The sequence below is a fragment of the Peromyscus californicus genome, unplaced genomic scaffold (assembly GCF_007827085.1).
Source record: "Peromyscus californicus insignis strain IS unplaced genomic scaffold, ASM782708v3 Scaffold_16__1_contigs__length_79575227, whole genome shotgun sequence".
Classification (NCBI taxonomy): Eukaryota; Metazoa; Chordata; class Mammalia; order Rodentia; family Cricetidae; genus Peromyscus; species Peromyscus californicus.
The window spans coordinates 29,272,132-29,284,422 of record NW_026294458.1 but is presented as its reverse complement, the minus strand read 5'-3'; positions in this window follow the sequence as shown (position 1 = coordinate 29,284,422).

The following is a 12,291-nucleotide window of genomic DNA, read 5'->3' as shown; positions in this document are numbered from 1 at the left end:
ATGTGTGGGTTTATTGAAGAGTCTCTATTCTGTTCTGTTGGTCTATGTGTCTGTGTCTTGCAAATAAATATCATGCTGTTTTGATTACCTGCAGCTTCATGGCATATTTTGAAGTTAGCAGGTCCAATGTCTTTAGGATTCTTTTGCTGGTTCCATGTAGAATGTCATAGAAATTTCATGAATTCTTTGGATCCCTTTGACTACTGCAGACCTTTGATGATTTGAATTCCTCCAATCTATGAATACAGGGTATCTTGTCAGTGTGTGTATCTTTTTTGATTTCTTTTTCTGATATTTTGTGACTTTTTTTTCACTGTGGAAAGCTTTAGGAAGGCTGGTGGCCTTTTCAGTATAGTTTTTTCACCTCATCTTTGTTATACATTTTTTTCAAGTCTCTGTTTTTTAGGAAAGGTCACATTTTTCTCTGTATATGAGTTTTGTAATTTTCACTGATCTAATACCTTGGTTCTTTTTATTTATTGACTGTCATGAATGGCTCCTTGTTTATACATAAAATCTTGGTGGCTGTTAGTGGCAAGAAACATTCCTTGGTAGTATAAAGTAGCTTGTGTTTGGAATGCTTGCTGGATTTATGTCAACTTGTCACAAACTAGAGCCACTGGAGAGAAAGGAACCTTAACTGAGAAAATACCTCAATAAGGTTGGGCCATAGGCAGGCCTGTAGGTTATTTTCTTTATTAGTGATTGATGGGCCCAGCCCATTGTGGGTGGTACCACCCCTACACACTAGTGAGTGGCCTTGGGTTCTATAAGAAAGCAGGTTGAGCATTCCATAGAAAGCAAGCCAGTAAGCAGCACCCTTCCATGGCCTCTGGATCAACTCCTGCCTCCAGGTTCCTGCTCTATTTGAGATCCTGTCCTGACTTCTTTTGATGATGAACAGTAATCCAAGGATAAGCCAAATAAACACTTTCTTCCCTAACTTGCTTTTGGTCATGGTGTTTCAATGAAGAAACAGAAACTCTAAGACAAGTTGATACCAGGATTGTAGGGTATTTCTGTGACAAACTTGACCATGTTGTTTTGGGAAGAATTGTGGAAGGACTTTGGAACATTGTGCAAGAAAAGCCATTGAGTGTTCATTCAGTGCTTGGTGAGTTGTTCTGTAGGAGAATGGAAGATAAGGATATTGGGGGCAATGCAAAAGATGGAGGCATGGCTTGTGAAATTTCAGGGGTGATTTTAAAGACTCTATTGTAGCTATTTGTTAATTTGAATTAAGATTCTGTGTTTCCAGTTAGCTGGGGCTGAGGAATCAGCTGTGATCAACAAGATACCAGAAATACTAAAGTAAAACCTACTTTGCTGGGGTAATTGAAGCTAGTTTGCTGGAGCTGAGAAATTGATGGTGATTAAGAGAAACCTGCATCAATGAGGAGAAATCTTCTGGAAAGTGCTGTGGGATGTTCTATATGGCAAATGTGTTGCTAATTAGTCAATAAATAAAACACTGATTGGCCATTGGCTAGGCAGGAAGTGTAGGCAGGACAAGGAGGAGAATAAAGCTGGGAAGTGGAAGGCTGAGTCACAGAGACACTGCCAGCCACCACGATGACAAACAGCATGTGAAGACTCTGGTAAGCCACAAGCCGCGTGGCAGGGTATAGATTTGTGGAAATGGATTAATTTAAGCTGGAAGAACAGTTAGCAAGAAGCCTGCCACGGCCATACAGTTTGTAAGCAATATAAGTCTCTGTGTTTACTTGGTCGGGTCTGAGCAGCTATGGGACTGGCGGGTGGCAGAGATTTGTCCTGACTGTGGGCCAGGCAGGAAATCTCAAGCTACAAATGGCGTCCAACGTGGTGGCAAGAGTTTCCACCTAAAAACTGAGAAAAGATTCTAAAACGGAGCTAAAAACAGTTCCTAATTGTCTCTCTCAAATGAGCGGCAGCTGCCGGTTTGAGCTATTTGTGGGTTCCTAGCATGTGCGCTCGACCTCCCTCATGGTGGGAATGAGGCCTCTGCAAGTGGCACATTAAGCTGCATGGTAGATTTAGCCTTTGCTAGTACAAAACAAAAAAAGAGGTTTCTGGGCTACACGCTGCTTGGCTAAAAGCATAGAGACCCATGATAGCTCCCAGAGCTGGCGGTAAACCACCGCCATGTTGGGAAGCTGAGGTGGGCGGAGCCAGCAGCCACAGCTGCTGCAGTTTAAAGTGATAGATTCACAATAAGACAGATTCAGATGTAATAGTTTATAACGTGTGTAAAAATGTACGTAGGCTTGAAAGAGAGAGAAAAAGGAATATATACAGTTATATAAAGAAATAAATAGTTTTTAAAAATAAAGTCTTTAAAGAGACAGTAAAGATAATATAAAAAATGAGCCATATAAAGATGGTTACCACACAGAGAATCTGGATTATGTTCTCTTTGATATTCATAACTGAAGAAAAACATTTGATTACAAAAGCTGTTAAGTTATGCCAAAATGTATATTTTAAAGGTACCTTGACTTCAAAATTTGGATGTAAGGATATGTTGCTTTGGAAAGGAGTCTCTGCTTTTGTTTCCACAGAAAGCCAGAGGCTATGGATTTGTTCCAGATTAAGATACATCAGGTTTGACCAGCCAAGACCCCCTGAAAGGTGACACCATGGCCCAGATGATCCAACATCCAGAATGGTTTGAAGACAACTGGCTCAGAAGATACACCCTCATGGACTATTCCATAATCCTAAAATTTTCTTTGTGTCCCCATAAGATACAGCGCCCCCCTCCAGCAGGAAGTAGTAAGAGAAGCTACGCCCAAATTCCCAAATTATATGTAATTTTACTTTGATAAGGTTAAAACCTTCCTTTTTGAAAAAAAAAAAAAGGGGGGGGGGGAAGTGCCGTGGGATGTTCTGTATGGCAAATGTGTTGCTAATTAGTCAATAAATAAAACACTGATTGGCCATTGGCTAGGTAGGAAGTGTAGGTGGGACAAGGAGGAGAATAAAGCTGGGAAGTGGAAGGCTGAGTCAGAGAGACACTGCCAGCTGCACGATGACAAACAGCATGTGAAGACTCTGGTAAGCCACAAGCCGCATGGCAGGGTATAGATTTGTGGAAATGGATTAATTTAAGCTGGAAGAACAGTTAGCAAGAAGCCTGCCACGGCCATACAGTTTGTAAGCAATATAAGTCTCTGTGTTTACTTGGTCGGGTCTGAGTGACTGTGGGACTGGCGGGTGGCAGAGATTTGTCCTGACTGTGGGCCAGGCAGGAAATCTCAAGCTACAGGGAAGGGTTTTATGTGAGTTAGCACACAGAAGTTGTGTTCCATAGGTGTCCAAAGTTGTACATGATGCTAGTAGCTGGACTTGGTAGTGTAAGAGTCACTCAGGTGGTACTGGTTTTGAATGAATGAAGAGATCATGGACTGCAGCTGAGGCTTGGCCCTGTGAGAGGCCAGGAGAAGACTTTGAAGATACAGAATTGAAGGGGTCATGGAGAGAAGTTGAGGCTTGTTACTATGAAGAGAGCCTATGAGAGGCTATTGGTGAAAGTGCAGCCCAATTTCAGCAGAGGACCCCATAATTTTGGAGATGCCAGAACCATGAGATGACCACCAAGAACAGCAGCAGCAGAGGAGTGGAGTCAATGGGAGCCAAGAAAACCAGCTGTGTGTGCTGCAGAGGGCAGAGCCATAGAAGTGACCCAAGGCCCTTAGAGGAGCACAGAAGATCGTGAGTAAATTGTAGACTTTGGATGCTGAGTTATTTATACTGTTGGAGTTTGCTTTTGCTTAGTTCAGATTGTGACTGCGCCCTGGTTCTTTCCTCTTGCGATAAGAAAGTACTTCATTTATGTTTCATTTTGCAGGAACATGGACTGCATTTGAAAAGAGACTTTAGGTTTTAAGAGACTTTGAGTTTTCTTAAAGAGACTACATTTTAAAGTGTTTGAATTTATAAAGATGGTGGGACCTTTAAAGTTATTTATGTTTTTAATGTGAGATCTTGGGGATGAATAAGAAAGGAAAGGTTATGGTGTAATAGTGATATATTTGTGAGTTAAGATTGACAAGGGGTCAGTTGTCCTGATTAGTTTTGTGTCAGCTTGACACAAGCTAGAGTCACTGCAGAAGAGGAAGCCTCATTTGAGAAAATGCCTTCATAAAACTGGGGTGTAAGCAGCCCTATAGGATATTTTGTTAATTTGTTATTGATGTGTGTGGGTCTAGTCCATTGAGGGTGGGACCACCCCTGGGAAGGTGGCCATGGGTTCATAAGAAACAGGCTGAGCAAGCCATAAAGAGCAAGTCAGTAAGCAATACCCAGCCACGGCTGCTGCATCAGCTCCTCCCTCCAGGTTCTGACCCTGATTGAGCTCCTGTCCTGACTTCCTTTGATGATAAACAGTGATATGGAATTATAAGCCAAATAAATGTTTTCTTCCCCAACTTGCTTTTAGTCATGGCATTTCATTGCAGCAATAGAAACCCTGACTAAGACAAGATTCAAAGTCTTTTGATTGATTCTGATAGTTCTCCATGCACATGATCATCTCTCACAAATAATAGTAATGTGGGATCTCTGAACATAATATTTAAGTATGGCATTTGATAAATGCTGGCTATTAAGAATCTTATTGTGGGTGACAAATGTCTTCTTATTCATATTTTTTTAAAAAATTACCATGAAAATGTGATTAATGACTGGGAAAATAACATTGTAAGTATAGTGCTTAGCTGGCAAATTTGAAGACAAGTTCTCTCCACACAAATGAGGCCATGCTGGGTACCCAGAGTCCCAGGTAAGATCAGCTAGCCCTAGACATTCAAAGCTTCCTCAGAGCCCACCCAGCTTCCCCAACAGCATCCTTCACCTCATCTTCATATCCACGCCTACAACCCTAGCAGAAACCTGCCACTCTACTAGAGGCTATGCTGGTACCTGGAGCCCCAGGTAAGACCTGCCCTCCTCATAGCCAGCCCAGCTTCCCCAACAGCAGTGCCCTCATCTCCATATCCAGGCCAACAACTCCTGCAGAAGCCCTCTGCTCTACCTACTGGTAACCAGAGCCCCAGAAGCCATGCCTGTATCCAGAATCCCAGATGCCATACCAGCTCCCAGAAAACCAGAACTCCAGAGGCAACACTGGCACCCAAAACCCAAGAGGTCACACAGGCTGACAAAACACTGGTGGAGACATGCTACGGGACCTGAGGACTCACTAGTAACCAGAACCAAAGGCCACTTAGGCCAGAAGACCAGCAAGGGGGTAGAAACCAAAGGAAAAAGCATCCATCCAACAAAGATAAACTCAGAAATCAGCACCTAAACCTATAATTACCCCAAACCCAGATGTCTAGATGCCAGTGTAAGAACACAATCAACAACAGAGCCCAGCTACCATACTACAGCAACTCCTGAATATTCCAATACAGCTAAAGCACAATAAAACAACCTTAAAGCCAACTTTATGAAGATGATAGAGGTCCTTAAGGAGGAAATGAATAAATCCCTTGAAGAAAGCCAAATATAAATATATGGATAAAGGAAATGAATGAAACCATTCAAGATCTCAAAATGGAAACCAAAGCAACAAAGAAAACACAAACTGAGAAAATTCTGGAGATGGAAAATGTAGTTAAGCAAACAGGAACTACATATGTAAGCATGATCAACAGAATACAAGAGGTGGAAGAGGGAATCTCAGGCTTAGAAGATAAGATAGAAGAAATTGATTCAGCAGTCAACAAAAATGTTAATCCTAAAAAAATTCCTGACATAAAACATCCGAGAAATCTAGGGCTCTGTAAAAAAAAGACCAAACCTAAGAATAATAGGAATTGAAGAAGGTAAAGAATCCCAGCTCAAACACCTAGAAGATATTTTTAACAAAATCATAGAAGAAAATTTTCCTAAACTTAAGGACATGCCTAAAAAATTACAAGAATCTTATAGAGCACCAAATAGATTGGACTAGAAAAGAAAGTCACTCCCCATCCCCCTGCCACATAATAATCAAAATCTTAAACATACAGAACAAGGAAAAAATATTAAAATCTGCAAGGGGAAAAGGCCAAGTAACATATAAAGTAAAATCTATTAGAGTTACAACTGACTTCTCAATGGAGACTCTAAAACCCAGAAGAGCACGGACAGATGTCTTGCACAGATGCCAGCCTAGACTACTGTACCCAGCAAAACTTATAATCACTGTAGATGGAGAAAACAAGATATTGTATGTCAAATCAAATTTAAACAATATCTATCCACAAATGCAGCATTACAAAAGGTACTTAGAAGGAAAATTCCATCCCAAGGAGGCTAACTATACTCATGAAAATACAAGAAATAAATAATCTCACACCACAAAACCAAGAGAAGGAAAGCATACACATATATCCATGCACACACACAAGCACACATGCACACACACAAGCACACACTCTACCACCATTACCACCACCACCACCAAAAAAGCAATTAACAATAATTGATCATTAATATCTCTCAATATCAATGGACTCAATCCCCCCAATAAAAAAAACTCAATAAAAAAAACACAAGGTAACAGAATGGATGTGAAAACAGAATCCATTCTTCTGCTGCATACGAGAAACACATTTCAACATCAAAGATAGACATTACTTCAGAGTAGAGGATCGAAAAGGATTTTCGAAGCAAGTAGACTATAAAATCAAATTGGTGTAACTGTTCTTATATATAACAAAAGAGACTTACAACCAAAATTAATCAAAAGAGATGGGGAAGGACATTTCCTACTCATCAGAGAAAAAATTCACCAAGAGGATGTTTCAGATCTTAACATGTAAGCCCCAAGTGCAAAGGCACCCACATTTGTAAAAGAAACACTAAAGCTTAAATCACATATAGAGCTCTAAACATAATATTGGGAGACTTTGACACCCTATTCTCACCAACAGACAGGCCATCCAGATGAAAACTAAACAGAAAAATCATGGAACTAACAGACATTATGAATCAAATGGACATAACAGATATCTACAGAACATTTTACTTAAGCACAAAAGAATATACCTTCTTCTCAGCACCTCAAGAACTTTCTCCAAAATTGACCACATATGTGGTCTCAAAGTAAGTCTCAACAGATACAAGAAAATTGAAATAACCACCTGTATCCTATTAGACAACCACAGATTAAAGTTGAATTTCAACAACAGAAGCAACAGAAAGCCTACAAACTCATGGATGCTGAACAACTCTCTACTGAATGACCACTGGGTCAAGGAAGAAATAAAGAAAGAAATTAAAGACTTTTTAGAATTCAATTTTAAAAAATGCACAACATACTCAAACCTGTGGGACACAATGAAAGTGGTGATAAGAGGAAAGTTCATAGTACCAAATGCCTACATAAAGAATTTGGAGAAATCTCATACTAGCAATGTAATAACATATCTGAAAGCTCTAGAACAAAAAGAATCAAACACACCCAAGAGGAATAATGGCAGGAAATAATCAACCTCAGGGCTGAAATCAATAAAACAGAAACAAAAAGAACAATACAAAAACATCAATGAAACAAAGAGTTGTTATTTTTGAGAACATCAACAAGATAGACAAACCTTTATCCAAACTAAAAGACACAGAGAGAACATCCTAATTAACAAAATCAGAAATGAAAGGAGGGACAGAACAACAGACACTGAGCAAATCCAAAGAATCACTAGGTCATACTTCAAAAACCTGTATTCTACAAAATTGGAAAATCTAAAATAAATGGGCAATTTTCTTGATAGATACCACTTACTAAAGTTAAATCAAGACCAGACAGTTTAAATAGACCTATAACCCATAAAGAAATGGAAATAGTTATAAAAAGTCTCCCAACCAAAAACATCCCAGGGCCAGATGATTTTAATGCATAATTCTACCAGATAGTCAAAGAAGAGCTAATATCAACACTCCTTTTTTATTCCACAAAATAGAAATAGAAAGAACATTGCCAAATTCATTTTATGAGGCCACAGTCACCCTGATACCCAAGCCACACAAAGACACAAAAAAGAAAGAAAATTACAGACCAATTTCCCTCATGAACATTGATGCAAAAATACTCAATAAAACTACCCTCAAATTGAATCCAAGAACACATCAAAAAGATCATTCTCCATGATCGAGTAGGCTTCATCTCAGAAATGCAAGGATGGTTCAACATATGAAAATCTGTCAATATAATTCACCATATAAACAAACTGAAAGAAAAAAAAGAACACATTATCATCTCATCAGATGATGAAAAAGCCTTTGACAAAATCCAACACTGCTTTATGATAAATATCTTGAAGAGATCAGGAATACAAGGGACATACCTAGACATAATAAAGGCAATTTATAGCAAGCCAACATCAAATTAAATGGAGAGAAACTCAAAGCAATTCCACTACAATCAGGAACAAGACAAGGTTGTCCATTCTCTATATCTATTCAATATAGTACTTGAAGCTTTAGCTAGAGCATTAATACAACTAGAGGAGATCAAAAGAATACAAATTGGAAAGGAAGAAGTCAAATTATTGCTTTTTGCAGATGATATGCTAGTATACATAAATGATCACAAAAATTCCACCAGGGAACTCCTCCAGCTGATAAACACCACCAGCATAGTAGCTGAATACAAAATTAACTTAAAAAATCAGTAGCCCCTCTATATACAAATGATAAACAGACTAAGAAAGAAACCAGGGAAGCAACATCTTGAACAATAACCACAAATAACATAAAACATCCTTGGGTGACACTAACCAAGCAGATTAAAGAAATGTATGACAAAAACTTCAAGTCTTTAAGAAAGAAATTAGAGAAGATATCAGAAGATGGGAAGATCTCCCATGCTCAGGGATCAGTAGGATTAACATAGTAAAAATAGCCACCTTACCAAAAGCAATCTACAGATTCAATGCAATCCCTGTCAAAACAATTCTTTACAGACCTTGAAAGAACAATACTTAACTTTATATGGATAAACAAAAACCCACGATAGCTAAAGCAATCCTGTACAATAAAGGAATGTCCAGAGGTATCACCATCCCTGATTTCAAGCTTTATTACAGGGCTATAGTAGTGAAAACCACATGACATTGGCATGAAACCATACAGGTTGATCAGTGGAATTGAATCATAGACTCAGACATAAAACCACTCACCTATAGACAACTGATTTTTTTTAATTTAAAAAAAGCCAAAACTATACTATGGAAAAAATAAAACATCTTCAACAAACAGTTCTGGTATAACTGGATGTTGGCATGTAGAACGCAAATAAATCCATACATTTCAGCCTGTACAAAACTCAAGCCCAAGTGGACCAAAGACATCAATGTAAAACCAGATGCACTGAACTTGATAGAAGAGAGAATGGGGAATAGCCTTGAATGCATTGGCACAGGAGACAACTTCCTGAACAGAACACCAATAGTGCAGGCACTAAAATCAACAATTAATAAATGGGACCTCATGAAATTGAAAAGCTTTTGTAAGGCAAAGAAAACTGTCAAAAGACAAAATGGCAGGCTACAGAATGGGAAAAGATCTTCACCAACTCCATATCTGACAGAGGGCTGATCTCCAAAATATATAAAAGAAACCTCAAGAAACAAGACATCAACAAACTAAATAATACAATTCAAAATGCATATAGATCTAAATAAAGAATTCTCAACAGAGGAATTTCAAATGGGTGATAAACACATAGAGAAATGTTCAACATTGTTAGCCATTAGGGAAATGCAAATCAAAATGACTCTGAGATTCCATTTTATACCAGTCAGAATGGCTAAGGATAAAAACACAAGTGGCAGCTCATGCTGGTGAGATATGGAGGCAAGGGGAACACTCCTCCATATCTGGTGGGAGTACAAGCTTGTACACCTACAAGTGTGGCTGTTTCTCAGAAAATTTGGAATCAATCTACCTCAAGATCCAGCTATACTACTCTTGGGCATATACCTAAAGGTCACTCCATCATGCCACTTGCTCAACTCTGTTCATAGCAGCTTTATTTGTAATAGCCAGAAACTGAAAACAACCTAGATGTTATAACCTTTTTTTTTTAAATTTTAGATTAAAAAAAGGGGAAATGTGGTGATATTTTGTTTGTGCTCTAACAAATCAAGCTTGCCTGGAGATCAGAGGAGGGCAGAGATAAGCCACTAGTTAACCATAGAGGCCAGGCGTTGGAGGACAACACCTTTAATCCCAGCACTTGGGAGGAGGAAACAGAAAGTGATGTGGCTGGGCAGAGAGAGGAAGTGATAAGGTGGGGCAGAGACAGGAACTCACTCTCTTTCAGGCTGAGGAGTTGGCGAGGTAAGAGGTGGTGGCTGTGGCTTGCTCCTTTGTCTCTCTGATCTTTCAACATTTACTCTTATATCTGACTCTGGGTTTTTATTATTAAGACCAATTAAAATTCGTGCTACATGGCTCTATTACAGCTTTAATATAGCAAATATGCAGTCACACTGCCTAATTGATTGTTGGCCCCACTCCTTAGTAATCACAACAACAGCAGAATATAATACATGTATGTTTTGCTTTCAATTTCTTAAAATTTTTATTTTATATATATGGGTGTTTTGCCTTTGTGTTTCTCTTCGTGCCACATGAGTGCCTGGTAACTGAGGATGCCAGAAGAGGATATCATTCCTTTGGATCTGTAGTTACAGAAGGTTGTGAGCATCCATGTGTGTAGTGGGAATCGAACCCAGGTCCTGTGGAAAGCATCCAATGTTCTTGACCCTTGAGCCATCTCTCTAGACCCAGTTTCCTTCCTTCCTTTCTTCCTTCCTTCTTTTCTCTGACTTACAGTAAGATTGATACGGATACTTTATACTCTCTATTATAGAAGCACATTCGTATTTTATGTGCTTGTAGGGTTCTATACTACACACTGCTAGTGGTTTGCTTGTTCTGAGTTCATCTGTAACCTAGGAAGCTTGAGAGGAAAGCATGAGAGGTCCTGGTGCTTGTGAACTCGCCTCCTGCTGCACAGAGATGATGAAGATAGACAGTAGAATTTTCCCTGCTACAGCAAGAAGACAGAAAACAGCACCACAACATAATTCTCAGTGAGAAGACTGACCACCTGACCAGAGGGGAAAGATCAAACTTTAAAATGATTGGCAGCCTGTTTCCCTTCCCCACACCATCTGGCTAAAGAAGGGATGGAAGAAAAATCTTTAGAATGTGAATCCATTGCCTTCTCTGATGGCTAGTTCTCCGAGTAAAACATGGATTAATTGCTCAACTCCTCAGTGTTGCCTGTGTTCCAGATAGCTCAGACCTCATTACAGCTGAAGATCTTGAAATCAAATTAGTTATGCTTCTCTGATAGTTAAGAGGTGGATTCTACATTGGGTTCCTTGATATAGGAAGACTTACATGAATGGGGTGGAACTGTTCCATGGACTGGACCCCAAAATGAATGAGAAGAAGAAAGTCAGTTGAGCACCAACATTTACTTCCGTCTGCTTCCTCCCTGTCGAAGGACCAGAGGCCCATGTTCCTGCTGCCATGCCTTCTTCACCGTGATGGACTGTGTGTGCCCTAGAACTGTGAGTTCAGATAACACCTGCCTTCTTCAATTGCTTCCATCATGTGCTGTGTCAGCAATGAGAAAAGCAGTTTATACAGCTTCCAAATTCACAGTTTTCTCTTGTGCTTTATTCTCAGAGTAAGGCCTTCCCAGAATACCAATATTGGCACGTGCTTACCCACTCTTCTCCACACACTCTGCTGTGCTACAAAGTCTGGGAGGGCTATTACATTACAATCTTCACAGGAAGAAGTCAACATGAATGGTGTTAACCACAGGCTTGGGGGAGAAACCAGGAGGTATTTATAACTAAAAATGACACACTTCTGCATTGAAATTTGAGTAACTTTACAATGCCTACAACTGTTAACAAAGTTTGCTGTGAGAGTTGATGTCCTAGCTAAGTTTATCCACTTGACACATCTGAGGGGAGTCATCTGAAGGGAGAGCCTCTGCTGAGAAATTGACTAGATCACATTGGCCCATGGGAATGTCTGTGTAGTGTTATCTTGATTGTTAATTGATGTAGACGGGCCCACTGCGGGTAGCACCATTCCCTGGGAAGATGGGTCTAGCATGTATAAGAAAGCTAGCTAAACATGCCTCAGTGTGGTGATTAGAAAAGTCTCCCATAAGCCTGGTGTTTAAACACTTGGTCCCCAGTTGGTGGCATTGTTTTTAGGAAATGTTGTGGAATTGTTTGGAAGTGAGGCAGTGGTGGAGGGAGGAGGTGACTGGCAGGAGGCTTTGGGAGTTGT